Consider the following 26,317-nt stretch of genomic DNA (forward strand, 5'->3'; position numbering starts at 1 on the left):
ATCTTCTGTTCTGCAGGTAAATTGTTGGAGTATGTAATTTTAAACCCCTATGGAGAAGGTGAGAATCCTTAAGAAAGACAGTTTAATAAACAGAGAGACGTGGAAGCAGATGAATTTATTTTTAGCACCTAAAAATAAAGAAGGCATTAGAGGCAGAGAACGAGAAATTACTCTGCATATTAAAGGGGGAGAGCTAAGAACAGAGAATAGGGGACCTGGAAGTCCGTGCTTGTCCGTCCCTCACTTTCTGGCAGGTCCCTGTCAGGACAGAGCCTCTTCGCCATGATCTCACTGATAGAATCACACAGGGGCGCCCACAGGGATGCTCACTGCAAACACAAACTTAGAAAAATGCAATAATGTCCTTCATGGGGAGGCTGGATGAACAACAGATCGTAACCCACCCACACAAAGGAATAGTGTAGGGCTATTTCAATGACCATTTGAATTGACATGGAGGATGTCCACGAAATGTTATTTAGAGAAAGCAAGTTGCTTTCTCTCATACAAAATGGTATTATTTTGTTTTTATAAAAAGTAATAATGTTTTATATATATATTGCAAAAGTATGCAGATATATTATATATATGCATATGTGCATATTAATATATATCCAAAATGCTAGTCTGTACAAAGAAAACATGTGGAGGGGAAGACATCAAAATGCTAACAGGAACATGGGAGACTTCCATGTTTTAAGTTGTGCATTCCTGAAATGCTATAATGTTTATAAGGATTCACTGATTTGAAAGAGAAATGATCATTAATAAGAAACAGAGGGCTTCCCTGGTGGCGCAGTGGTTGGGAGTCCGCCTGCCGATGCAGGGGACACGGGTTCGTGCCCCGGTCCAGGAAGATCCCACATGCCGCGGAGTGGGTGGGCCCGTGAGCCATGGCCACTGGGCCTGCGCGTCCGGAGCCTGTGCTCCGCAACAGGAGAGGCCACAACAGTGAGAGGCCCGCGTACCGCAAAAAAAAAAAAAAGAATATGAAACAGAATAACTCACAGACATAGAGAACAGACTGTGGTTGCCAGGGGGTGGGGGGAGTGAGGGGGGGATGGACTGGGAGTTGGGGGTTAGCAGATGCAAACTATTATTTACAGAATGGATACAAAACAAGGCCCTACTGTAGAGCACAGGGAACTATACTCAATATCCTGTAATAAACCATAATGCAAAAGAAGTTTTTAAAAAAAGAAACAGAACGACTTCTGCTTCCTCTGGCTCCCCCTAATCCCCCCCCCCGACCAGCACAGGAACCTTGGGGAGAAGAGGGCTGCCTCTAGTCTTTCTCATTACCCTACCATGTGTCAGGCCATCTGGCCCCAAACCTCAGTGTTAGGACACCTCCTGTCCTACAAAGCTAATAGGACACACCCTGGCTGGTACTGGAGCTAATGACAAGCTTAGGAAGACAAGCTTGGGAAGATGCCTGCCCCTCCTTTTTCCATCTCTATACGGCTGCCCCGATTTCCTTCCAGGACCCAGGTTGGCGGGGAACATGTCTCTGGGCTGCGTTCTGCACCTGAGAAGACCTTAACGGAAGCTTTCTCACTCACTCACTCTTCTCGCTTCTAGGGAACAAATAGGCCTGAGGGTCTGTTCCTAGATACACAATCACACACACGGCGCACAGACACACACACAGATACAGATGCACACATGCACATACCAACACACTAAGTGACCGAGACAAACAACCTACAACTGCTCAAACCCCATGCTCACACAGCTAGAGACACAAGGCAATGACACACAGGCACATGCATGCACACACGTACATACACACTGCACACCCGTCTAATTCTCTCCAGTTTTGAAAGAGAGAAAAGAGACAGGCCCTCCGGCAGGCTGACCACAGACCCTTCTGAACATGCAAAGCAGCTTTCCCCCCTCCTCTCCTGTTCTGCTGTTGTCCCCACCCAAGCTCTTTTTGGAAGCTCCCCTTTTTTCCTCGCACTAGGGGCTAACTGATGCCCAGACAGAAGCACGAGCTGGACCACCAATTAAAATCTGCCTGGGGTTTTTTTTTTTTTTTGATTAACATGTATACACTGCTATATTTAAAACAGATAACCATAACCAACAAGGACTTAGTGTACAGCACGGGGAACTCTGCTCAATGTCTTGTAATAACCTAAATGGGAAAAGAATTTGGAAAAGAATAGATCATGTGTATGTATAACTGAATCACTTTGCCGTACACCGGAAACAAACACAACATCGTTAATCAACTATACTCCAATATCAAATAAAAGTTTAAAAACAAAAGAAGCTGCCTGGGGCAGCAAGGAGCAGGTTTTTCCTTGGTTGTTTCAACCCTCAGTCTGTCTGTCTGTCTGTTCCCCACTGTCCTTCCAGAGCAACAAAAGTGCCCTTTCTCAGCAAGCAGGTCAGCCCCAAGGTCTCTATCTCCCACTTCCTTCATCTTTCATGCAGCTGGTCCCCTCTAGCTGCTGTGGCCACCTCCGTGGCTCCCCACCACTGATCTCCCTTCTGCATACAAAAGATGAGCTCAGAGAGAGGAGGAGAGGGGCTGGGGAGGAGATCGTCACATCAGGAAGGGACTCATACCAAAGACATGTATTTTTGCCGGGGTAGGTGGGAAGATCTTTTTTTTCCACATTTTTGTTCACAAGTTCTAATGAAGGGTGTTTGGGCTGACAAGGGATCTTTTCACTTCCCACACTAGTGGCTATTAAGAGCCATGCCTTTGTCAGCATCACTAAGAGACCGATGAGTGTTATCTGTCAAGGAGCTTAGCTCTCAGGCACACACCCACACTTACTGAGACTGCTGGACAAAGTATTGGGAGCTGGGAACCTGGGCTCCAAGAGTCAGACTAGAATAGGGCGATGGGTGTAACAGACCTTGCCAGTGCCCCACCCCCGGAAGGCTGCTTCCTGAGAACCACTGCCTGAGGTCTGATCACCCCTTCCCCACCACCTGTGAAGCACACTGCATCCCTGCAGAGAACAAGCCAAAAGTTCCCAAGGTTTAGTAGCCTTGGAACTGCCCCCAGCCTAGGATGGATGGGCAGTTGGTGGCTATTTCCCAGCTTCCCTGTCCTTCAGTTGCAAAAACTCCAAGGCATGCTTTGAAGAGTCCCCGCAGGGGGACTGAGCTCCCATTGTCCCAGTAGTAACAGGCTTGATAATGTGCCAATTACTGTTTTTTCCCTTCTCTGCCTCCTCTCCCCAAGGCAAGAGAATGAAAAGAAGCCTTTCCCAGAGTCTAATGAGTGACATGAAGGTGAGGAGAAGATGCCCTGGGAAGCGAGGAGATGCAACCCAGACTGTGGAGTGTTGAGGAAGACTGGAGGAAAGGATGCGGGACTGAGTGGTGACAGGCAGGCGTAAGGATGCTGGACATGAACTTGGACTCACTCCTCACATGGGCTACCTCCAGAGGGGTCAGTCTGCTTAAGAGGCACAAAATGAGGTAATGCATGTGGAAGCATGTGGTAAACTGGCAAGCCTTGTATCACGTGAAACATCATTATGAAGAAACGTGAGCGGGCAAGGCTCTGACTTCACCCCTTCTCCAGGGTCTGCACTCAGTAAAACTGCAAAATCAGGCAGCTTATCCTGAAAGCCACAGCTTCTCCTTCTGGGCCCTTTTCCAAAATTCCATGGTCCCGTCACGTTATGAATCTTTTGCTTCTTACCTCCTTTTAAATCTGCTGTAAAAAAGTCTCTGACGTTTATCCTATACTCACTGGGTTGATTTTAAGTCCAAAGGTTCTCTCTCTGGTATCCTGAGTCACCTACTTATCACTGACCATCAAACTCCCAAAAAGGAACTGCCTAGAGCAGCTGCCTCCTAGGGAGGGGACAGGGGCTGGTTAATGGTGCAACACAGGAAGTGCCGGGCCATCTGTGTTTCTTCCCAATGGAGACCCATTTTTCAGCTCAAATCCCAATCAGGAAGTGACTGTTCTCCCCAAAGGGGGCGGCAGAAAATCTCCCCGTTGCCCCACGCTGAGGATGGATAGAAAGCTCAGGTTTAGAGAAAAGCCACACAGAACAAAGCTCTCTCTTGTTTAACAAATAGAGCCAACAGCCAGCCTTTGGCACAGCTTATTGGAGACAATAAAAGCCTCCGCAAAAAAAATCAACGGATAGGGCTTCCCTGGTGGCGCAGTGGTTGAGAGTCCGCCTGCCGATGCAGGGGACGCGGGTTCGTGACCCGGTCCGGGAAGATCCCACATGCCGCGGAGCGGCTGGGCCCGTGAGCCATGGCCGCTGAGCCTACGCGTCCAGAGCCTGTGCTCTGCCGCGGGAGAGGCCGCCGCAGTGAGAGGCCCGCGTACCGCAAAAAAAAAAAATCAATGGATAATGATTATACTTAAAGTGCCCTGTGAGCACCTGTATTAGCAGAGATGGAGAATAGTATAAATAGTAACAACGGCCCCATAGAAGGAAGTGAATGTAAAGGGATGAAGAATACCCACGTATGAGTTCTCCTGAATTTCCCCAGCCCCACCAGGGGAATTCTGTTTGTTTGTTTGCTGGGTCAGATCTTGGCCTCTTTTTTTTGCTGAGATTTCAGGTAAGGGATGCAGTGGAGAGAATGCTAAGGAAATCAGAGAGATTTTTGATCTACACAATAAAGGTGTAAGGAGGGGGGCAGCCTGCCACAAGGGCTAAGGATGGAGGGAGAGAGTTTGGAGGTGAGATCTAGGAGGAGGTTATTCAGAAGAGCAACAAGGGTTGGAGAGATTTTTAAGAGACTTATGCCGAATTAAGGATGCACACTCGCCTTTTGCATTTCATCAAAAGACAAGTAAAGAACTGAAATGTGTTTAATTATTGTTTGGTTGCCACAGAAACCACAGAGCACCCCATGATCTACCTGGATTACACAACCCGTCCCACACAGAGGAGAGACCATAGGTGGCACGTATGCAAAGATCAACAGAGCTCAGAAACGGAACTCAGACCATGTTGGCACCAAGACTCTTGCACTTTTAAGAGGTTTTACCAAGTTCTTGGTGAAGAGAAACTGCAAGGGTCTCTCAGGGCCCCGCTGAGGAATGTTGGGAGTTTACTGTATGTACACGCATCAATGTTAATTTCATAGGGAACTGCACGTGGTTCCCAGTTTGGAGCATGGAGTCAGTCACACTGCACAGATGCCCTGGTTACCTACAGAACCCCCGTAGGTATTGATGGATGAAGAGACAGATGCCTGTGAGAATCAGGTTTCAGCTGCTGAGAGCGGGCAGCTCCGTGAAGGCCAACCCCTTACAGGATACACAGGTATTCGGGACGCTCATTTCACTTTGGGCTCGCTACACATTACACCGGCACTTGAATCTCTCCTTCAGAAAAATGAAAATGCCATCCCTGGCTAAAGGAAGGGTAGGCAACATGGATCCCTTGGGAGAGGAGGTTCTCTTTAGGCTCTGGAGTAACTTAGTTTGATGCTGAAATTATGCCTGATAGGGCTGGGCTGCCTATTTCCTGAAGAAATGGGGAAGAAGGATCCTGTCCCCTTTCCGCTCTCCAAAAGAGCGATTTCCTAGATTCTGCACAGAATCTCCTTGCCTCTAGCCCTGTTTTCAGCCCAGCATGTAGAGATTTCTGTTCCTCTGCCCAACATCTGCCTATGGATGGGGCTCAGAGAGGAATTCTGAACAAATTGAAAAAGTGAAGAAAAGAAAGAAAAACAAAACCCTCTCTGCTGCTTTATAGAACATCAGCACGCAGCATGTACCATGCACCAATTCTCGGCATGTAATACAAGCTCTGTTCTTATTCCGTGCGCATGCACACACACACACACACACACACACACACACACACACACACACACACACACACACACACACACACACACACACACACACCCCTACCCGAACAATAATGCCTTCTGCCTTCATTGATCCCTGAATGTTGGTGCTGGAAGGGCCTTAGGCATTTGACAGATGAGGTAACTGAATCCAGGGAAATTCAAGGACTGGCTCAAGGCTACACAGCAGGCGACGGCTGATCCAGGACGTGAACTAGTATTTCAGCCTCTCTGTCTGCTGCTCAGATCATCTATATACACACTTAGTAGGGCAGCGGGTACCTCACTTTATCAGCCTGGAAGCTCTTCTGCTTTGCAGCTGAATGGAATCCCTCTAGGATATAGGAAGACTGAGAGCTCCCCTTGAACTTGCTGAAACCTCGCCCTTTCCTGTTTGGGCCCGTGGGGCAGGGCAGTGAGGAATTCCTGGTGACAGGACAGTTGAAAAGCCAGGCGGGAATGCCATTAGCGCCTGTTAAGTAGCACATGCAAAAGGGATTGGCAAGAGACAGAATAAACCTCAGTCTCTTCATTTGTAAGATAAGCGTATAACACAAGCTATCGCACAGGACTACGGAAAGGATTACAAGAGCTCCAAGAAGATCATACATATCTCAGTACAGGGCCAATAGATTTTCAGCTAGGCTCATTATTAGAGGGCACTGAGACCTTAGGTAGGGCAACTGGATCGACTGTGATTGGGGCTCGCAGCATGAACCGAATTTACAGCTCATAATTCCAGCAGGAAGTAGGCAGTGCTGTAACCCGGGTTCCTGGGGCAACAGGAAGGAACCCAGCAGTGACAGCTGCCCAGCTGGTCTCCATGCAGTGAAACTTGGGACTTGATGCCGATCTCTACCAGGCAGGATCAACGCACACATCGACACCCCCCAGATGTAGTCAGGAGTGGCTCGGGAGCTAGCACTGGTCTGAGCTTGCAGCCAGGGCCCCTAAGGATGTTGTGCAGCTCCGGAGAAGGAAGAAGTGGGGAAACAAAGTATGAAACCACAGACGGTGAGACTGAAGTCAGTCCTGATCTGACATGCTATTTGTGATCTCCAGCAGCTTGGCACAATGCCTGACCTTCTTGGGTGCTCTGTAAGTATTGGTTGGTTGAATGAACTAATCAAGAATACAGACCAAGGTCAAGTTTGGACCCAAGGCTCTAAAGCCCTTCTCCCCTCACTTTCCATCCGTCAAACTTCCTATCAGAAGTCAGAATCTCCCTTGCAATATCTTGGGCTGGCCTTTCAGTTATCTTCTACAGCTTCCAGCTCTGAGCCTTGGGAGTATTGCCTGGGAAATATCAATTTCCCTTTGATTTTCTCCCACACACCTCAATTAATTACCTGATGCTGTCTAGTCAGGACCTTCTCTCCATGTAATATAAGGAAAGAACACCTCTAGGCCCCTTTTTTGAAAGGCCAGGCACCTTCATTAATGTTTGGCCCCGGCACGAGGTGGGTCACCCCAAGCCTTGTTGGCGTGTGGCTGTCACCTTGCAGCTCAGACTGCCCGTGGCCGCGCACGCTCGTTGCTTGGCCACACTGGGTACTCTTGGCGGCTCCAGCCGCTGTGTGGACTCCCCAGCCACCTCCCCCACCAAAAAGGATGAAGGTTTTCAAACTCTATTGGCCACGACCCACAGCAGGAAATAAACACATTTTACAGAGTGAGCCACTGAGTATACGCGTACACTGTACTCCATCATCCTGTGACACAGATGTGTTTTCATTTTAACCTCTTGGAAATTTGGATGAGTCTCTTATAAACTCTGACATCTCACCGTTAATGGACAGCAATTTCTCTTTCTGAGTGCTCCATAAAAGTCTGTGTCTTCCAACAGATTATGACTTTGACTCAGTGAAATATGGTATATGCATAACTGAGAAGATACTTCTAATCTTTACTACATGATGCCCTATGATACTTTCTATGTTCTTTTCTATTTCTTCTCATTTCCTTCCAATGCTGATCATTTAGTCAGCTTCACCAGCCTCTAAACGGTCTCAATCTGCTGTTTTCAACACAGTGCCATAGAGACCGTTATGGGCTAAATGTTTGTGTCCCCCCAAAATTCGTATGTTGAAATCCTAACCCCCCAATGTGATGGTATTAGGAGATGGGGCCTTTGGGAGGTGATTAGGTCATGAGGGTGGGTTTCTCAGGATAGGATTAGTGCCTGTCTGTAAGAGGCTCCAGAGAGCTCTCTCACTCTTTTCACCATGTGAGGACACAGGAGAAAGATGACCACCTGTGAACCAGCAAGTGGACCCTCACCAGACACCGAATCTGCTGGTGCCTTGATCTTAGACTTCCCAGCCTCCAAAACTGAGAGAAATAAGTGGCTTTTGTTTAAGCTGCCCAGCCCTCAGCCTGGGCTGATGACGACAGAGACAGAGGAAGATGCTAGTGAACTCTGTGACTGAAGAGAGTTTTCATTAAAGAGTGAACCTGAAATTTACAAGGATTGGGCTACTGGGCCAGGTGAAAAGGTCATGACTAGGAAAGTGGGGAAGAAAAATGACAAAGGACTCTGAATCAGATAAAGCTGAGTTTCTATGCCAGCTCCCTTATTTACTAACTGTGAAAATGTGAATAAGTTATTTAAACTATTAGTGTCTCAGTTTTCTCAACTGTGAAGCACTGGTAAGAGCTCTTCTCACTCAGACGTGTAAACACAAGAAATAAAAGGGCTTCCCTGGTGGCGCAGTGGTTGAGAGTCCGCCTGCTGATGCAGGGGACACGGGTTCGTGCCCCAGTCCAGGAGAATCCCACATGCCGCGGAGCGGCTGGGCCCGTGAGCCATGGCTGCTGAGCCTGCGCATCTGGAGCCTGAGCTCCACAACGGGAGAGGCCACAACAGTGAGAGGCCCGCGTCCGGCAAAAAAAAAAAAAAAAAAAAAAAAGAAATAAAAAGTGCAGAGCTTTGACCCAGGGCCTGCATGTAGTAGGTGCTTAATAAATGGTGGCAATCAGGTCACTGGTAATGACGATGATAAGAATAATATAAAAGGAAGTAGCTCAATAAAGAGCAGCTGTTATTAAAAGCAGTAAAAAGAGTGGTACCCAGTGTGACAACAGCTGATGTAATGAACTTGATTATCAATGAAATTGTAAACTCTTTCATTCATTCAATCATATATGTCCCTGTCACTACAGTTAAAATCCTGATTCTTATCTGATTCAATACTTGGCGAGCCTACTGAAGGCATCTATGTTAAGAGCCACATACCCCACTGATGGGAGTGCCATTGCTGGGGTTATCCTCTTGGGCAGATTCTCCAGTTCTTGGCTATAGCTCTCATACAGTATAAATGTCCTGGACTGTGGGCTCAGTCAAACCTTTCCAGCATGACCACACTAATCATATATATATATATATTTTTTTTTTTTTTTTTTTTTTTTGCGGTATGCAGGCCTCTCACCGTTGTGGCCTCTCCAGTTGCGGAGCACAGGCTCCGGACGCGCAGGCCCAGTGGCCACGGCTCACGGGCCCAGCCGCTCCGCAGCATGTGGGATCTTCCCGGACCGGGGCACGAACCCACGTCCCCTGCATTGGCAGGCGGACTCTCAACCACTGCGCCACCAGGGAAGCCCTAATCTTATATTTTATGTGTCAACATGTGCCTCCAATAAATTGCTTTGCTAGCTCACTGTGGGACGCACTGTTCCCTGCATCATGCTCTCCCTCACTGATGATTACAGCCTGTTGGCCATTTGCACCCAGTACCCTTACTTGCTCAGCTCTACAGGTGCACTCCTTTTCATCTCCAATTGTTCTCTTCTATCAGTGGTCTCCTTCAGTCTTTGTCAGCCTGGATATTCATTTTGGGTTCATTGTCTATTTGATCTCCCTTCTGATGTTTTGTTAGCATTTCTTCTATCATTTCTCAGGATTATTTCCCATGATTCAGCCTTTATACACTTCCTAAAACTTTTAAACCTTTGGATAACTGGATGAATTGCTCACAGAAGCATAACTGTTTTGATTACAGAAATTAATCCTTGGAAATGCATTCAATTATCAGGAATACTTCAATGCACATATTAAGTTCAAAATAAGTGAGGTATGTTTAATATTACAGGCAGAAGAAACTCTAAGCTTCATTTCAAAACTATTAAGTAAATTCTCAGAGGTGCATGCAATTCTAATAAACAGATACTTTCTGTCACCTGTCATTGTCAATATTTGTAAATTAACAAGGAGGGTTTTATAGAGAATGCTGGGTGCTTGTGTGTTCATTGGGTTTAGTGACTATATGAAGCATATCTGGACATTTTTAGCTAGATATGTAAGAAGGCAGGTAGGTAGATAGGTAGGAAAGAAGGTAGGAAGATAGGAAAGTAGGAAGGTAACTAGGTAGGAAGAAAGGTAGGTATGCATGTAAGTAAGGATGTAGGTAGGCAGGAAGCTAGGTACGTAGGAAGGTATGTATATAGATAAGGAGGAAGATAGAAAATTAGAAAGGTAGGTAGGTTGAAAGACAGGTATATAAGTAGTTAAGAAAGTATGTAGGTAGGAAGGTAGAGAGACATACATAAAGAAAAAAATTCAAAGATTGATAATAAGGAAAATCATCATCATTATTATTTTGCTTTGGTTTTCAGAATTAGCTATTTGAAATATTATCATAACCCACTGCACGGCTTACAGGTGGTTTCGTTTTCGAAGAGCACTGTTCAAGTAATCAAACACAGAGGCTGTGAGACGGAGGCGTCTCTGGCATCTCGGTAGCCTACATAAGCAAACCAAAACCTAGCCAGCGTTAATGCGCTCAAATCTGAGAAAATGAAACTTAAGAACAGCTAATCACACACAGCCACCTGGGCTTTCCCAAATAATGCAACCGCTTCAACTACAGCCCATCAAAGAATGTCCTTGCCTTGCTTTCTGTCTTCTCTATAAAAACCCCTCCCTGAGTTCCTGCTGGTAGACTGCTCCTGGCTGCTTTTGGTCTGGCACTGCCCCATTTGAATCAACATACGCTCAAATAGTCTCAGTTTACCTTTTCACAGCATTCACTCTCATCATCTCCCAAGCACTCTGTAATAGAAGCAAAGTAAATATTCCCACCTGACAGAGGTGAAATGCAATCTTAGAGAGATGAAGTGATTGCATCTGCTGTAATGCCACAAATAAATGGCAAATCTGGAACTCAACCCCAAGGTTCCTAAGTCAGTGCTCTGTTTACTGTACCAGGTGGGCAGGGATGACAAGAGGGGATGCTGGAAGTAGCCAAGGCAGTACTGCTCTCCCCATCCCTTCTGTGCAGGACAACTTCAGGTCCATCTAGGACACAGAACACTCTAGAAGGAGTCACATCCTTGGCCAAAGCCTCTTTGGCCATCTCAGAAAGCAACATGAAGACAAAACAGCCCTAGATCACCATTTGCTCAGTGGTCAGCCCCAGGCCTACGCAAGCTTGTGAAGCAGAAAGTCTTATTTTCCAGGTTTCTGGACCAGCTCTCCTGGAGCCCTGAGCCCTTTCTTTCTTGTAAGTGGAAACCCTGGGCTGAGAACTGGAATGCCCTTATGCCAAGATAGGATCCTTACTCCTCACAGGTATCCGACAGCTGACATCTGAACTACATAGGCCAACTCCAGGGGTCCTACTCAGGAGAATACAGTGGGCGCTGTGCCTCTGAGGCTGCAACGTGGGGGCCTGGCCAGACCTCTGCGGAATGGAGAACTCGCCATTTCTACATGTAAGTGTGTCTTGGTTCAATTACCCAACTGTGGTCTGTGTCAACTACTCAATCTAGATGTGCACTTTTAGGGGAAGACATGTTTGAAGGAATTTCATCTTTAGACACTGTGAAACTGTACTGTTGAAGTTCTTCTGAGAAACTATTCACGATATAAACTCATAAAAATAGATATAAAGATTCCTCAACTTGATAAAGAGCGTATATTAAAAAATCTACATCCAAAAAACTTATTGGTAAGAGACTGAATGCTTTCCCCTAACATCTGGAACAAAGTAAGGATGTCCACTCTCACCACTCTTATTCAACATAGTGCTGTAAGTTGCCAGGGCTACAAGGCAAGGAAAAGAAACAAAAGGCATACAGATTAGGAAGGAAGAAATACAATTACCCCTATTTGCAAATGGCGTGATTATTTACATATACAGTCCCAAGGAATCTATAAGAAACCTCCTAGAAAAAATAAGCGAGTTTAGCAATGTTGCAGGATACAAGATCAATATACAAAAATCAATTGTATTTTTATATACTAGCAATAAATCCATGGACACTGAAATTAAACATAAAGTACATTTACAATTGCTCAAAAATGAAATATTGCATTCAAAATATATATAGGACTTATATGTTAAAAACTACATGTGCTAAAGAAAGAAATCAAAGAAGATCTAAATAAATGCAGAGACACAGCATGTTCATGGGTTGGAAGATATATATATATATATATATATATATATATATATATATATATATATATATATATATACACACATCAGTTCTGTCCAAACTGACATACAGGTTTAATGCAATTCCTATCAAAATTACAAGATGTTTTTTGAAGGTATAGATAAGATTATCCTAAAATGTATATGAAAAGGCAAAGGGACACTTTTGAAAAGAAGAATAAAGTGGCAGGGATCAGTCCACTCGATTTCAAGACATTATATAGCAACATTAATTAAGACTGTGGTATTGGTGGAAGGATAGACACATAAATCAATGGAACTGAACAAAAAACCAAGGAATAGACCCACACAAATGTGCCCAATGGATTTCTGTAGAAAGTTGCAGAAGCAGTTCAATGGAGTAAAGACAGACTTTTCAACAAATGGTGTTGGAGGGAATGGATACCCACAGGCAAAGAGATGAATCTGAACCTAAACCTCACAACTTATATAAAAATGAACTCAAACAGATCACAGACTTAGATATAAAAGGTAAAACTATACAACTTTTAGGAAAAAACAGGAGAAATACTTTAGGATTCAGGACTAGGCAAAGAATTCTTAGCCTTGACACTAAAGGCGTGATCCACAGAAGAAAAATTCACAAACTGGACTTGATCAAAATTAAAAGCTTTTGCTCTTTGAGAGACTGTTAAGAGATTGAAAATACAAGCTACAAAGTGGGAGGAAATATTTTCAAATTACATATTGGACAAAGGGCTAGCATTTGGAATACCTAAAGAACTCTCAAACTCATTAGTAAAAAATAATTCAATTCAAAAATGGACAAGAGACATAAAGAGACGTTTCACTGAAGAAGATATTCAGATTGCAATAAGCACGTGAAAAGATGTTTAACATCATTAGCTATTAGGAAAACACAAATTAAAACCACAGTGAGTTATCACTATATACCTATCAGAATGCATAAAAAAAAAGAAGTGAGAACATCAAATGCTGGTGAGGATGAGAGAAACTGACTCACTCATACATGCTGGTGGGGATGTAAAATGGTGTAGCCGTGCTGGAAAGTTAGCAGTTTCTTCAAAAACTAATCATGCAACCACCATATGACCCAGAAATTGTACTCCTGGGCATTTATCCCAGAGAAATGAAGACTTATATTGACACACAAACCTGTACACAGATGTTTATAGCAGCTTTATTCATAACAGCAAAAACTGGAAGCAACTCGTATATCCTTGAATGAACAAATAAACTGTGGACCCTCCATGTCATGGAGTACTACTTGGCAATAAAAAGAACAAAGTATTAATACACAAACAACCTGGATGAATTGTCAGAGAATTATGCTACGTGAAAAAAAAATCCCAAAAGATTACATGCTGTTTGATTCCATTCATATAACATTCTTAAAATAACAAAGTTCCAGAAATGGAGAAAAGATGAGTGATTTCCAAGGGTTTAGTGGGGGTTGAGGGCTGAAGGGAAGTGGGTGTGGCTGTAAAAGGGCAACGGGAGGGAATCCTTGTGGGGATGTAAATGTTCTGCATTTTGACTGTATCCACATCAACATCCTAGTTGTGAAATTAGACTACAGTTTTGTTAAGATGCTACCATTGGGGAAAATAGGGTAAAGGGTACACAGGGGTTTTCTGTGTTATTTCTTACAGCTGCATGTGAATCTAAAAGTATCTTGAAATAAAAAGTTAAATTTAAAAAGTCAAGGGGAATGAAAACTATAGATATGATAAAATTTCACAGAACACACACACAAACGTGAGTACATGCAAAACTGGTGAGATCTGTATAAAGCCTATAATATAGTTAATTGTATTGGTCTGGTTACCATAGGAAACAAATTGATGTTTACTAAAGGGAAAAGAGGTGGGGAGGGATAAATTAGGAGTTAGAGATGAACAGATACATACTGCTATATATAAAATAAATAAACAAGGACCTACTATATAGCACGGGGGACCATATTCCATATCTTGTAATAACCTATAATGGAAAAAAGTCTGAAAAAGAATACACATATGTATAACTGAACACTTTTGCTATACACCTGAAACTAATGCAACATTGTAAATCAACTATACTTCAATTAAAAAAAAAATTAAAAGAAAAAATGTATTGGTCTAGTTAAATGCAATTGTGCCAATGTCAATTTCCTGGCTTTGATAATATACTATGTTATGCAAAATGCTGGGGGAATCTGAATGAGTTACAAGGTATGGAGTTCCTCTCTATTAAATTTGCAACTTCTTGTGAGTCTATAATTATTTCAAAATTTAAAAATTAAGTACTAGGACAAAAAAAGATACATTTTAAAAATAAGTACTGAGAGCAAAATAAAATTCCAATCCTTGCAGTTCTGTTAGAACTGTTACCACTTTTGGGGATGTGAGTCCATAAGCAGTCTCGCCAGTGGTGTGAATTGCAAAGTCAACCAATCAGGACTCAGCAAGGGGGAACTGAAATGACGCTTCCTCTCTGCAGCCTCAGAGAGCTTACACCACTCATCTCAGATCACACGTCAGGAGAGCTAGGCTTTGCATCTGCCTCCTCTGGAGCCCATGCTCACTCTTCTAGACCATATGGCAAGGTTGAGTAAGGCAGACCCCTGTCCCCAAGGAGCCCCCAGTCTCTAGTGAGAATGGGAGGGGAAACAAGACACATCGCCTAGCTGTAGCCATGTCCCCTCGTGGACCAGTTAACTAGTTGCAGATAAGTTCCCTCATACCGATCAGATGTCAAAGAAATGAAAAGGATGTGACAAAGGATATTGAAGTGGAGAATACAGTCTCCTCACTCTTAAATGAACTGCTCTGGGAAGATTTGTGCTCTGAAGGCTGACACATCATCTGGGTGTGGTGTGGCAGGCATCCCAGAATTGTGTGTGTGTGTGTAGGGGAGTGCTGCTGTAACAGAAGGGGCTCATCTGCTTGCCCATCTGGGAAATGGGGAGTCTGCCAGACTTAACTGTTTCCTTAGGTCCTAATAGGCTCCCAGAAATCATTGGAAAATAAGATATCAGGGCTGCTATTTTGGTCCTGGAACAAAAGGAAATAGGATCAGGACTCAGAGATGTGCGGCGGAACAGGGGTTGCTCCCAGTCTTTCCATAACTGCCCCAGGAGCCTAATCCAAGACAGGAGAGACTCGGGTGCTGGTTTCTGCCTGGGGACTCCGGCTGAATGACAGCAGGACACTTGAATGTCCTCTGACCCACCTCAGACTCAGGAGGCGTTGACAAGAGCCCTCTTGTGTGGAGCAGTAGTGACGTGCCAGACGTTTCTAAGCAGTGCATGTGCATGATCTTGTGTAATCCTTACAACAACCCTATGTGATAGGTCCTATCACTACCTCTGATTTACAGATGAGGAAACTGAGGCACAGCGTCTGGCCTAAAGTCACACATTCATGACGGAGCTGAGATTGGAACGTGCAGCTCCAGATCTCATGCTTTCAACCACGATGTTAGAGTCCCTCTTTCTGTGATTTTCCTTCCTCCTGACACATCCTGAGAAAAGCCAAGGCCAGTCACCCCCCAAGCCCATTGCTGGTGTGACGCTGATGGGAGGAGAACCTTCTCTCCATCTCAGGGCCGCCGCCATGTGGGCAGTGAGAGGGACACAAATTCATGCTGTACGCCTGTGTGCGTCTGCTTCACAATTTCTCCAGTGTATGTCTACTGCAGTGCCAGAGACTGATTGGAAATGCTGGTCTTGACCACCAGAGCCCTGAAGGACCAACAGCTAGAAAGCTGGGACACACCTGGCAGGCTCAGCCCATTAAAGCTGAAAGAGGACAGAGGTTGGAATCAAGAGATGAGGAGTCAAATTCCACTTCTGCCACTTCCTGGCAATGTGACCTTGTCAGGCCTTTTGCCCTCTTTGTGTCTCAATGGCATCTTCTGCAAAAGAGAATGCTATCTCTGTCTGCCCCTTAAGGGTGCTGTGAAGACGGCGCAACAGACAACACAAGGCCTGGATCTTAAGCTTTATTCAAATGATGGAATCGCTGTTGCTATTCCCGTGCGTAGAGAAAGCCAGAGGTTCAGATGGTGAGGAGAGTTTGCTGGCCTTCCACCCTGCTCTGTCATCATCAGCAAAGGGGCTGCCTTCATATCTCTCCTCCAACCAGTGAGGCTTCCCTAACTACGGTATTCAAAGTAGCATCACCCCACCCTGCATGTCACCTCATCACCCTTCTTCCCATCATAGCACTTCCCATCATTTGACTTAATGGGTTTTTTGAGATGGTTACATAAAATAATGTATAATCCACCTAAAAACATGAGGAGTTCAGTCCAGGTTATTTCCTGGGGTAGAGGGAACACTTCCTCCACATAATTATAAAAATGCTGAGCTGGTGCCGTCTTCTGGAAAGAGTATTTTGACCCTAGCCTCACAGAACAGAAGCTGCGTCAGTTACACCTTAGTTACCTGGCTCCAAGCCAACGGTCTCCCTATCTCAAGTAGTTGGAATTGCTCTTCTATTCGCTTCTAGAATTCAAGTTGCCCAGTAGTTTAAAGAGCCCATGGACTGCTTTGGCCACCTTCCCAGTCTTTTAATTAGGAGTGATATGCCTAATTTCAGAACACGTGGTGTAGAAGACAAAACACGGAATCTGGAACTGTCCAGAACTGAGGTTGGGACTCACCTCTACCACCTACTATCTCTAAACATTGTTATTATTAACAAAAGAAATAACTACGGATTGCAGAGCTCCTGATACACACAGGCATTGCACAGGACAATCTGTGTACACAATTTTGTTGTTCCTCAAAAGAATGCAGAAAGACAAATATTAAGAGACTTTTCACAAATAAGGATATTGAATTAGATTAGAGAGTGAAAGATTTGGAATTGGATCTCAGGTCCACCGAACTCCATAGATGTTGTTCAGTCTACTCTATTCTAGCAGATTTTTTTGAGCCTCATTTTTTACATCTACAAAATGGACCTGTTCATATCTGTCTGACAGAATTATGATGAGAGTGGGATAAGGCATCACATGGAAAAGACAGGGTACTTAGTAGGGGCTTGATCCATGCAGCCTCTTTCCCTTCTCCACAGGTCTAAAGGCTCATCAGAGCACGAGAGAGCTCGCTAGGGCTTCCGGTTGAGGACACAGAGGTCTAGAGGTGATGAAGAATTTACACAAGCAGAAGGGAAACCCAAATTTGTTTTCTCTTCAATGGAAACTCCAATCAGCCATTTCTCCCCTAAGCACATCTGGCAAAAGATAAGGCCAGGAAGCCTTTGCAGCTCTGTCCTTGGGTTCCAGCTCTAGAGCTTAACCAATAATCTGCTCCTGACCTGGAAGAAATAAAATTGCAAGGACTGACACGCTCTCCCACTCCACAGCGATCAGCAGGACGCAGCAGTGTGATATCGGAACTGGAGAAAACTTTTAAAGAAGCCATAGTTTATAATGTCTTCGCAGGTACTCTCAGCTGGCTGTGGTTTGGGGTCCAAAGCTTTCAGACCAAAGCTGCTCCCAATTTAACTGAAGGTAAGTCCACACCAAATAAAGCAGCCTTAAGAAAAAATAGGAAAAGTAAAACACACCACCGAAAGATCTTTAAGATGCTAAGCGATCTTTAAGATGCTAAGCGATCTTCTTTTTGGTCAAAAAGAAGACCTCCCTTGGGCTTCCCTGGTGGCGCAGTGGTTGAGAGTCCGCCTGCCGATGCAGGGGTCACGGGTTCGTGCCCCGGTCCGGGAAGATCCCACATGCCGCGGAGCGGCTGGGCCCGTGAGCCATGGCCGCTGAGCCTGCGCGTCCGGAGCCTGTGCTCCGCAACGGGAGAGGCCACAACAGTGAGAGGCCCGCGTACCGCAAAAAAAAAAAAAAAAAAAGACCTCCCAAATCTTGGAAAAGGAGCCTTGGGAGTTATCTTGCCTGGACCCTCCCCAATCCCTATCATTTCACTGGCTCAGCCACACCCTGTACACTGGGACAGTTTCTAGCCCTTTCGAATAGTTTTCTAGTTCCATATTGATTTCACCTCCAGGGCAATGTTAACCAAAGAACCAGATAGACCTGGCACCTAGGGAAAAGCCTGTCCGCTGCAGAACCTCAATTAGCCCTACCTGTAAAACTGGAATAATTCTGTCTGTCGTAGAGCATTACTGAGAGTTAGGTGCATATAAAGCACTTGGCCTGGCATATGGTCATTGCCTTCTCTTTCCCCTCCAATTTTGCCTCCAGTTTCCCAATTCCTAATGGCAGAGATCCATGAAGTCTGTCTGGATTACTGCTATGATTCAGATTCATCTGCCTTCCTAGATGTTGGAGACCGGTTCTGTCTGCCCACTAGGATTCCTTCCAGCTGCCACACATACGACGAGTGCTGACGTCCTACCCACCCTGCTCCATGCACCTACATCTCATGCTAGTTCACGCTTGGGCTTCACATTCCTGCTCGCCTACCTTGGGTTAACAACTCCACCCGAATATTTTTTTAAAACTGAAGTACAGTTGATTTACAATGCTGTGTTTCTGGTGTACGGCAAAATGATTCAGTAATACATACACATTCTTTTTCATTATGGTTTATTAAAGGAGATTGAATATAGTTCCCTGTGCTCTACAGTAGGACCCTGTTGCTTATCTATCTTCTATATAGTAGTGTGTATCTGCTCGTCCCAAACTCCTAATTTATCTCTCTCCCCACCCCCTTACCCCTTTGGTAACCATAAGTTTGTTTTCTATGTCTGTGAGTCGGTTTCTGTTTTATATTTAAATAAGTTCATTTGTGTCTTATTTTAGATTCCACATATAAATGATATCATATGGTATTTGTGTTTCTCTTTCTGACTTACTTCACTTAGTATGATAATCTCTAGGTCCATCCATATTGCTGCAAATGGCATTTCATTTTTTATGGCTGAGTAGTATTCCATTGTATATATATACTGCATCTTCTCCATCCATTCATCTGTTGATGGGCATTTAGGTTGTTTCCATGTCTTGGCTATTGTAAATAGTGCTGCTGTGAATATTATGGCTCACGTATCTTTTCAAATTAGAGTTTTGTCTGGGTATATGCCCAGGAGTGGGATTGCTGGATCACACGGCAACTCTATTTTTAGTGTTTTAAGGAACCTCCATACTGTTTTCCATAGTGACTGCACCAATTTACGTTTCCACCATCATTAGCTTCTTGGTTTCTTTCATTATCTCTAGGCATGTCCTTGCCCCCCAAGGCTTAGGACCCATCCATTCCCATTTCTGGAATAGAACTCAAGCCTGTCTCCACGGATCCTCTCAGGCAAGGGTGATCTGTGCTACTGAACTCCCCGCATATCTCTAAACCTACCTGGTTTTCTCTGGTCTGAATCTTTTCATGTGCTGCTCTCTCTGCCTGGGACTTTCTCCCTCTTCGGGTCTCACTTTAGAACACTCTTCATCCAGGAAGCCTTCCTTGAACCTCCAAACCCAGGTTTTGTGTTCTAACTTTGTGTTTCCATAGCACCCCTGTCACGGACCTTACTACACTGGGTTATAATTGCTTACTTACTTGTCTAACAAGCCTTCTTCCTGGTGCTAGAGCCCATGGGCAGGTTCTCTTAGCAGTAACCCTAAGTGTTGCTGAAATCGGAAGGATGTGCAGAGGTTGAGTGAAGGTGTGGTTGGAAAAGAGGGTTGTTCGGATATGGGAAAACCAGTGAAGGGGTCTTGATGGTTCATCCAAATGTGGCTGGGAGCCTAAAGCCGATACCGAGAGCAAGATGACTGAGACAGAATGATGAGACCAGGGAGGATGGGCAGGGTGGCTAGGAGGGAAGAGGTCTCGGATGAACATTTGAGACAGGGGATGTGATACTGTGATATAATAAGAAATGTATATTTTGGTCTTCATCCTCAGATCCTGGCCAAAGCTCCAAAACCTTTGTAATTTCCTAATCTATAAGGATGCTGGGGGCATGTTTCATTCCCATATTTGGTCTTCAACCCCAGTTCCTGATACAGATCTCCTAAATCCCTTGGAAGCTCGTGGCGCTCCTGGATAGCTTCAGGATGGGGCTGGTCACCAGAAAGCTCCCTCCACGATCAGAAGCTTGGAAATTTTTGCCCTACCCACCATCCTTTGGGCAGAGTAGAGAAACTGGAGACTGAGTTAATAATCATGCCTATGTGATGAGGCCTCCATAAAAATCCCCAAAGTACAGGGTTTGGAGAGCTTCCAGGTTGGCAAACATATCGAGATGCTGGGGGGGCGGTGCATCTGTACAGGGTGTGGAAGCTCCTTGCCCCCACCCCCCATACCTTACCCTGTGCACCTCTTCCATCTGGCTGTTCTTGAGTTGTAATCTTTTAAATAAACGGGAAATAGTAAGTAATGCCCTTTCCTGAGTTCTATGAGCCGTTTGCGCAAATTATCAAACTTGAGGCGAGGGTTGGGGGACCCCCAATTTATAGCCGATTGGTCAGAAGTATGGCAGGTCCAGGCTCGTGATCAGCATCTAAAGCATGAGTTTGGGACTGAGCCCGTCACATGTGGGATCCGATGCTAACTCCAGGTAGATAGTGTCAGATTTGAATTGAATTGTTGGATACCCAGCCGGTGTCGGAGAATCGGTTGGTGTGGGGAAAAGACCCACAGTTCAGTGTCAGAAGTGTTGTGTGTGAAGAGGAAACTGGTTTCCTTTTAGGGGATGTCCTCTCTGGTCCTCAGCGTGCTGTGTAACAGGGCCATGAATGGGCATCCCAGTATGGCCCCATGCTTCCCCAGCACTCCTTATAACATACTCAGACATGCAGGTCGCACACCATCACCTTATGAACCATAATCATGGATGACCCCTGCTGGTCTGAAAGAGAACACAGACAGAACACCTTGCTTTGCTTGGAAGGTGCAATACACAGACTGGCTAGGCTGTGGGTCACTACATCTTCCTCCTGACTGGCAAATAATGCCCCCGCGTCCCCCGCCTTTCTCCCCAAGCCTGACCCTATCATGACAAGGGAGCTGTTACTTCTCAACAGTGGCCATGAGGTAGCTGGAACTGGCTGACCTTGACCCAGCTCCTCAAATCTTAGAAGTCAAGCACTCAGTATATAAGAGAAGAGATGAAATTCAGCAGCACGCAGGTCAGAGGATTGGGGGTCCCGAGCCAGCCTCTTCCTCCCAGTTCTTTCTTGTGACGGGAATGAATAATCATCCCAATTACAAAGCAACCTAAAGGAGGTGAATCCACTTAACAAGACGAGGCGCTTGGGGAATGGAAAGAGGGAGCAGTCTGCAGAGGTTTTGGCAGAAGGTTCTGGGCTAGCTCCCCGGAAAGCTCATATTAAACAAGCATCATGGTTTTCAGAGCTCCTGAGCTGGTGGCCTCAGACACTTTGACAGTTTCTAGAAAAGGTCTTGCTGCGTCATCGTCATCTCCGGGATGTTTACAGACATACACACTGAATTAAACTTAGTTGGAATCCAACAGCTTTCTAATAAAGGGCATGATCGTTCGATGGGGAGGGGCACGGCAGCTAATCAGAGCCCTGGGGAAGCACGGGGCTTGGCTATCTTCTTCTAACAGCTCCTTGGGGATATAATTAGCTCTTACCACTTGGGAGACCTGCCCAACACCTGCTACGGTAATGCAGCCCAGAGAAGCAACAGCGTGTCAACAACTGTGGCAGGGAGGCCCGGGGCTGAAGGCCTGCACAGCCCTTACCTGATCCCTCTATAGCCCCGTTCCTAAACCCTGCCCAAAGCCTGGGCTTCCTTCTGGGCTCAGGCCAACATGCTATTCTTTGGAAGTGGTTAGCCCAGTCCACAGTGAGAGGCAAGACAATACGGTCTGTTTTTAAAACAAAGAGAGATGGAGAGCCCCAGCCTTGCCAAAAGTCCAGATGATGTTGAGAGGACCAGAAAGTGAAAGATAAGAACCCCAATTTCCTTTGTCCAATAGCGCAAGTTCCTTCAGTCCTCCTTCATGAGGTTTCGGGGTGTGGTTCAAAGGAGCTTGTCAGATACTGTTCCTCCTTTTTTTTTTCTGCTCCCCCATGTAAGGCAGCTGTGCTCTGGAAAGGGAGAGAAGGCTCGATGGTACAGGGTCCTAGTGTGGACACCCTAGAGAGAGTGGCTGGCCACTCTTTGCATCACATTTTTTACTTTTATGGCTCCGAGGGCATTTCATTACAATAACATTGCTTATCTGGACACTCAAGACCCCAAATCCCAGTCCCTCTACCCCAGCTCCTTCCTAAATTCTTCAACAGGGCTCTTCCACTGCAACCATGGAAAGCTATAGGAGCCTCTCAAGCCGACAGGCCCACCCTCAACGCACAAAGCCTGACCCATCTTCAACAGCGCCTCCGGCCTCTTAACCTTGACTTCCGCCTCCATCCTAACCCTTCACCGGGCCGCCCTTGACGGCCAGGTCTCCTCCAAATTTTCCAGCTGGACCCTCGGCTAGCTGCGCTCTGACCCTGCTTGAATTAACTCCATCATTGAATCCAAGCTAAACTCCCAACCATTCCTTTGCCCCTGCTGTTCTCTGATGCAACTCTACTTTCCTCTCCTGTGTCTCTCACTCAGCCGGTACCAAAGCTCCTTTAGCACCAGTCTCCAAGGGCAAGCACCCTGTGCTAACCTGAGCGCACGTCTGGCAAGCTACCACCCTCATCTTAGGAAGGTGAACTTCAGAAAATAGTTTCTACAATGCTGAGCGTTCAGTGCTTCAAAAGTCAGACTCTCTGTAAGAAGTTCCTTGAGTATGAAGCAAGGAGCACTAGGATAGGGGTTAGAACACCTGGATCCAAGCTTGATTGCCTCATCCACGGCTGTCCCACCGTCCAATGCCAAGGATCTCCAATTTTATAGAATAAAAATGAACAGAAGACCCTGAAGGCATGTCACCAGATGGATCCACCTTCCCCTGCAAGTCAAGAGGTACAACCTCAGGCAAGAGCATGAATGACTCTGGGCCTCAGTTTCCCTATCTGGCTCCTAGCCTGGTGCCCTTCCTCCGCAACCTCATGCTTAGGTGATGCTCTTTAGAGAACAGTTGGGTCTGTTACCCAAGCTTTGCTTTATACCCACCAATCATGGAGAAGTGGGACTTGATCTGGGGAAATACTTTCAGGACTGGGAAGTTAAAACCTGCTTCCAGCCCAGTTGTGCTGTTTGATTGATATTCACTGTGGCAACAAGTCCCAGAATGATTGTGAATGAAGGCCAGGCCTGTCTTTTCTGTCCCATCACACCTGCAGGAACTGAGGAGAGGGTTCTGGTGGAAAGTTGACCATTGGGCAGAAATAAACCACCACAAGACTTACCTTGGCATCCGTTCGTGCCCTGGGAGCCACAGGACCCCAAGGGTTAGACTTCACCGCCCTCTTCCCTCCACACACCTCAAGACTCACAACACTCTCCATCTTTGAAGCTCTTCCCTCTACTGTTTTTTTTTCTTCCTCCTTCCTTCTTCTGTCTTCCTACCTTCCTTTCTCTTTTCTTCCTAGAATTTAAGGGTACTTCCAAGCATATGTAAGATACAATAAGAAGTCTTTAAGTGACTTGGTCAAGGACACATGCCAGCAAGTAGGTCACAAAAATAACAGTGTTGGGAAGTTAAAAAAAAATGTTCCAAGTTTTCCAAAAGGGTTAATATTTGTCCTGGGCTAGTAGCGACATGTAAATGGGTGAAGACCGGCCAACTGTAGCCTCTTCAATAACTCTTCTTAGATGTACACATGCGTGTGGGTGTGCACACACACAGATGGGGAAACTCGTATCACTGAAGGTATATGATTTATCCTCATCATCTCGTTTAATCTTTATAATAAAATTGGGAGGTAAATATGCTTTCCCCATTTGGCAAATGGGGAAATTGAGGCTTTAGGGACTTACGGAAGGTTTCTGGGTTTACATAGCAGGTAACTGAGAGATTCCCAGATTCAAACTTGAGTGTGTCTGTTTGCAAAATCCTTGTTCTTTGGCCTACACAGTGCTGCCTCCCAAGAGCACAAATGTTTCTCAGGGTAGTTTCTCAGTATGAGCTTTGTAAATGGCTTCCCGTGGATTCTAAGATATTTATAAAGAACTGTGTTTTGCTCACTGGATGTAACTGAGACTGAGGCATAGTGTTTTCTTTTTTCCTTCCTTCTGTCTTTGCTGGACATGAATGCATTCTGTAGTGTGTTTGTAGAGTTACTTATTTATTTATTTATTTATTTATTTTTTGCGGTACGTGGGCCTCTCATTGTTGTGGCCTCTCCCGTTGCGGATCACAGGCTCCGGACGCGCAGGCTCAGCGGCCATGGCTCACGGGCCCAGCCGCTCCGCGGCATGTGGGATCCTCCCGGACCGGGGCACGAACCCGTGTCCCCTGCATTGGCAGGCGGACTCTCAACCACTGCACCACCAGGGAAGCCCAGAGTCTTCTTTTTAGATCTTCAGTGTAAGGCGGCATCAATTAAGCAGTTTATAAGACAATTTATGTTTCATTTTGAAAGTCTTCTCTGTGCCTGGAGATTCTGGGCAGAGCCAAGCTGAGCTGTACCACATGGCAGGGGAAATGATGCATAATTTAACACCACAGTGGGGGCATGGGGACACAGATTGTAATTTTAAAATGAGGGGAAGACTTGCCAGTGGACGGTGTGTTTGAGTTTTTATCGGCAGCTGTGACTGTTGTCAGTGCCTCCCTGGCCCTTCCCTGTACACTTCGCTGCCTCTGTCATTATTAAGCTCTCTTGTCTCCAGCATGTTCCTGGCTGAATCTCAATGGGCTCAGGACAGCCCTCCTCAGAGTTGCTGGGCCCCACCTCCACCCTCCAAATCCCCCCAAACTTCTCCTCACCCAGGGATGGAGTGAGCGAGCTACCAGCCTCCCCTCGTGGATCCCCCTTCCTCTGACCCCAGGGCCTTTGCAAAGGTTGTTTCCTCTACTGGAGGTCTGTTCTCTGACTCTTGGAAACCAATTTCTGCCTTTGGAGCTCAGCTCGGTGGGCGTTCTTAAGGGAGAGGACCCTGATCACTTAGATAAAGCCAAGGCCTCTCTTCCACGCTCTCCCTCCGCAGCCTGGATTTTGCTCCATTGCATACATCACAGTTGATACCTAAACACTCATCAGTGTGATTCTTTGGCTCCTATCGATATGCATCCCCCCGCATAGAGGGGTTGTTTCCAAAGTAGGTTACACGGGGTGATCCAGGGAGCGCTGAGAAGGTAAAACGAGAATGTCCACTGATCTTTACTTTATCAGAAAATATGAACTGAGCCCTACTCAGATTTCCTAACTACACTGACACCCGCACCCTGACTCAGCTCAGGGTCACGTTGACGAGTGGAGGGTTGACAAAGCCAAGCGCTACTTCTTTTACTTGCAGATACGTTGCAATAAGTCCGGCTTGCGTGTGCTCAGCTACAAGAATTTTTATCTAGCGGTAACTAAACCAATCCTTACAAAACAGACGAGCAGCTTCAAAAGATTCCCACAAAGAAACCCTGGGTTGGAAATGATGCTAGCAGTGTGAGTGCAATGGCCTTCCCGGTGCCAGCTCAGCACCAGCCTGATTTCTACCCTGAAAACAACTCCGCTCTAATCCGGTCTGAAAAGAAAAGTCAGCCCAAAAGGCTGTAATTGCCAAAATGACTATTTGAGGTATCTAAATGCATCCAGTATTATTCCTGATGCTTTGTAATAAAAATGTTAAATTAATACTGTATATTTCACCTACTCCTCAGTGTTTTAGAGCTTCTATTTTGTGTATTTTTATTATTTTCACAAACTATTGGAACAGTGGTTGTCTTAGTTCTGGCTGTTATTACAAAATATTCCAGACTGGGGAGCTTAAGCAGCAAACATTTATTTCTCATAGTTCTGAGTCCTGGGAAGTCCAAGATGCAGGTGCCAACAGAGTCGGTGTCTGATGAGAGCCTGTTTCCCAGTTTGCAGACAGCTGCCTTTACACCATCTCTTCCCATGGCCGAGAGAGACCATCTCTTTTTGAAACAGCACCAATCCCACCACGAGGGTCCCACCCTCATGACCTAATCACCTCCAAAAGGTTCTACCTCCTAATACCATCACAGTGGGGGCTTAGGGCTTCAACAGATAAATTTTGGGAGGACACAAACATTTAGTCCATAGCAGTGGTCCATGTA

This window comes from Stenella coeruleoalba (genome assembly GCF_951394435.1).
Source record: "Stenella coeruleoalba genome assembly, chromosome: 19".
NCBI lineage: Eukaryota > Metazoa > Chordata > Mammalia > Artiodactyla > Delphinidae > Stenella > Stenella coeruleoalba.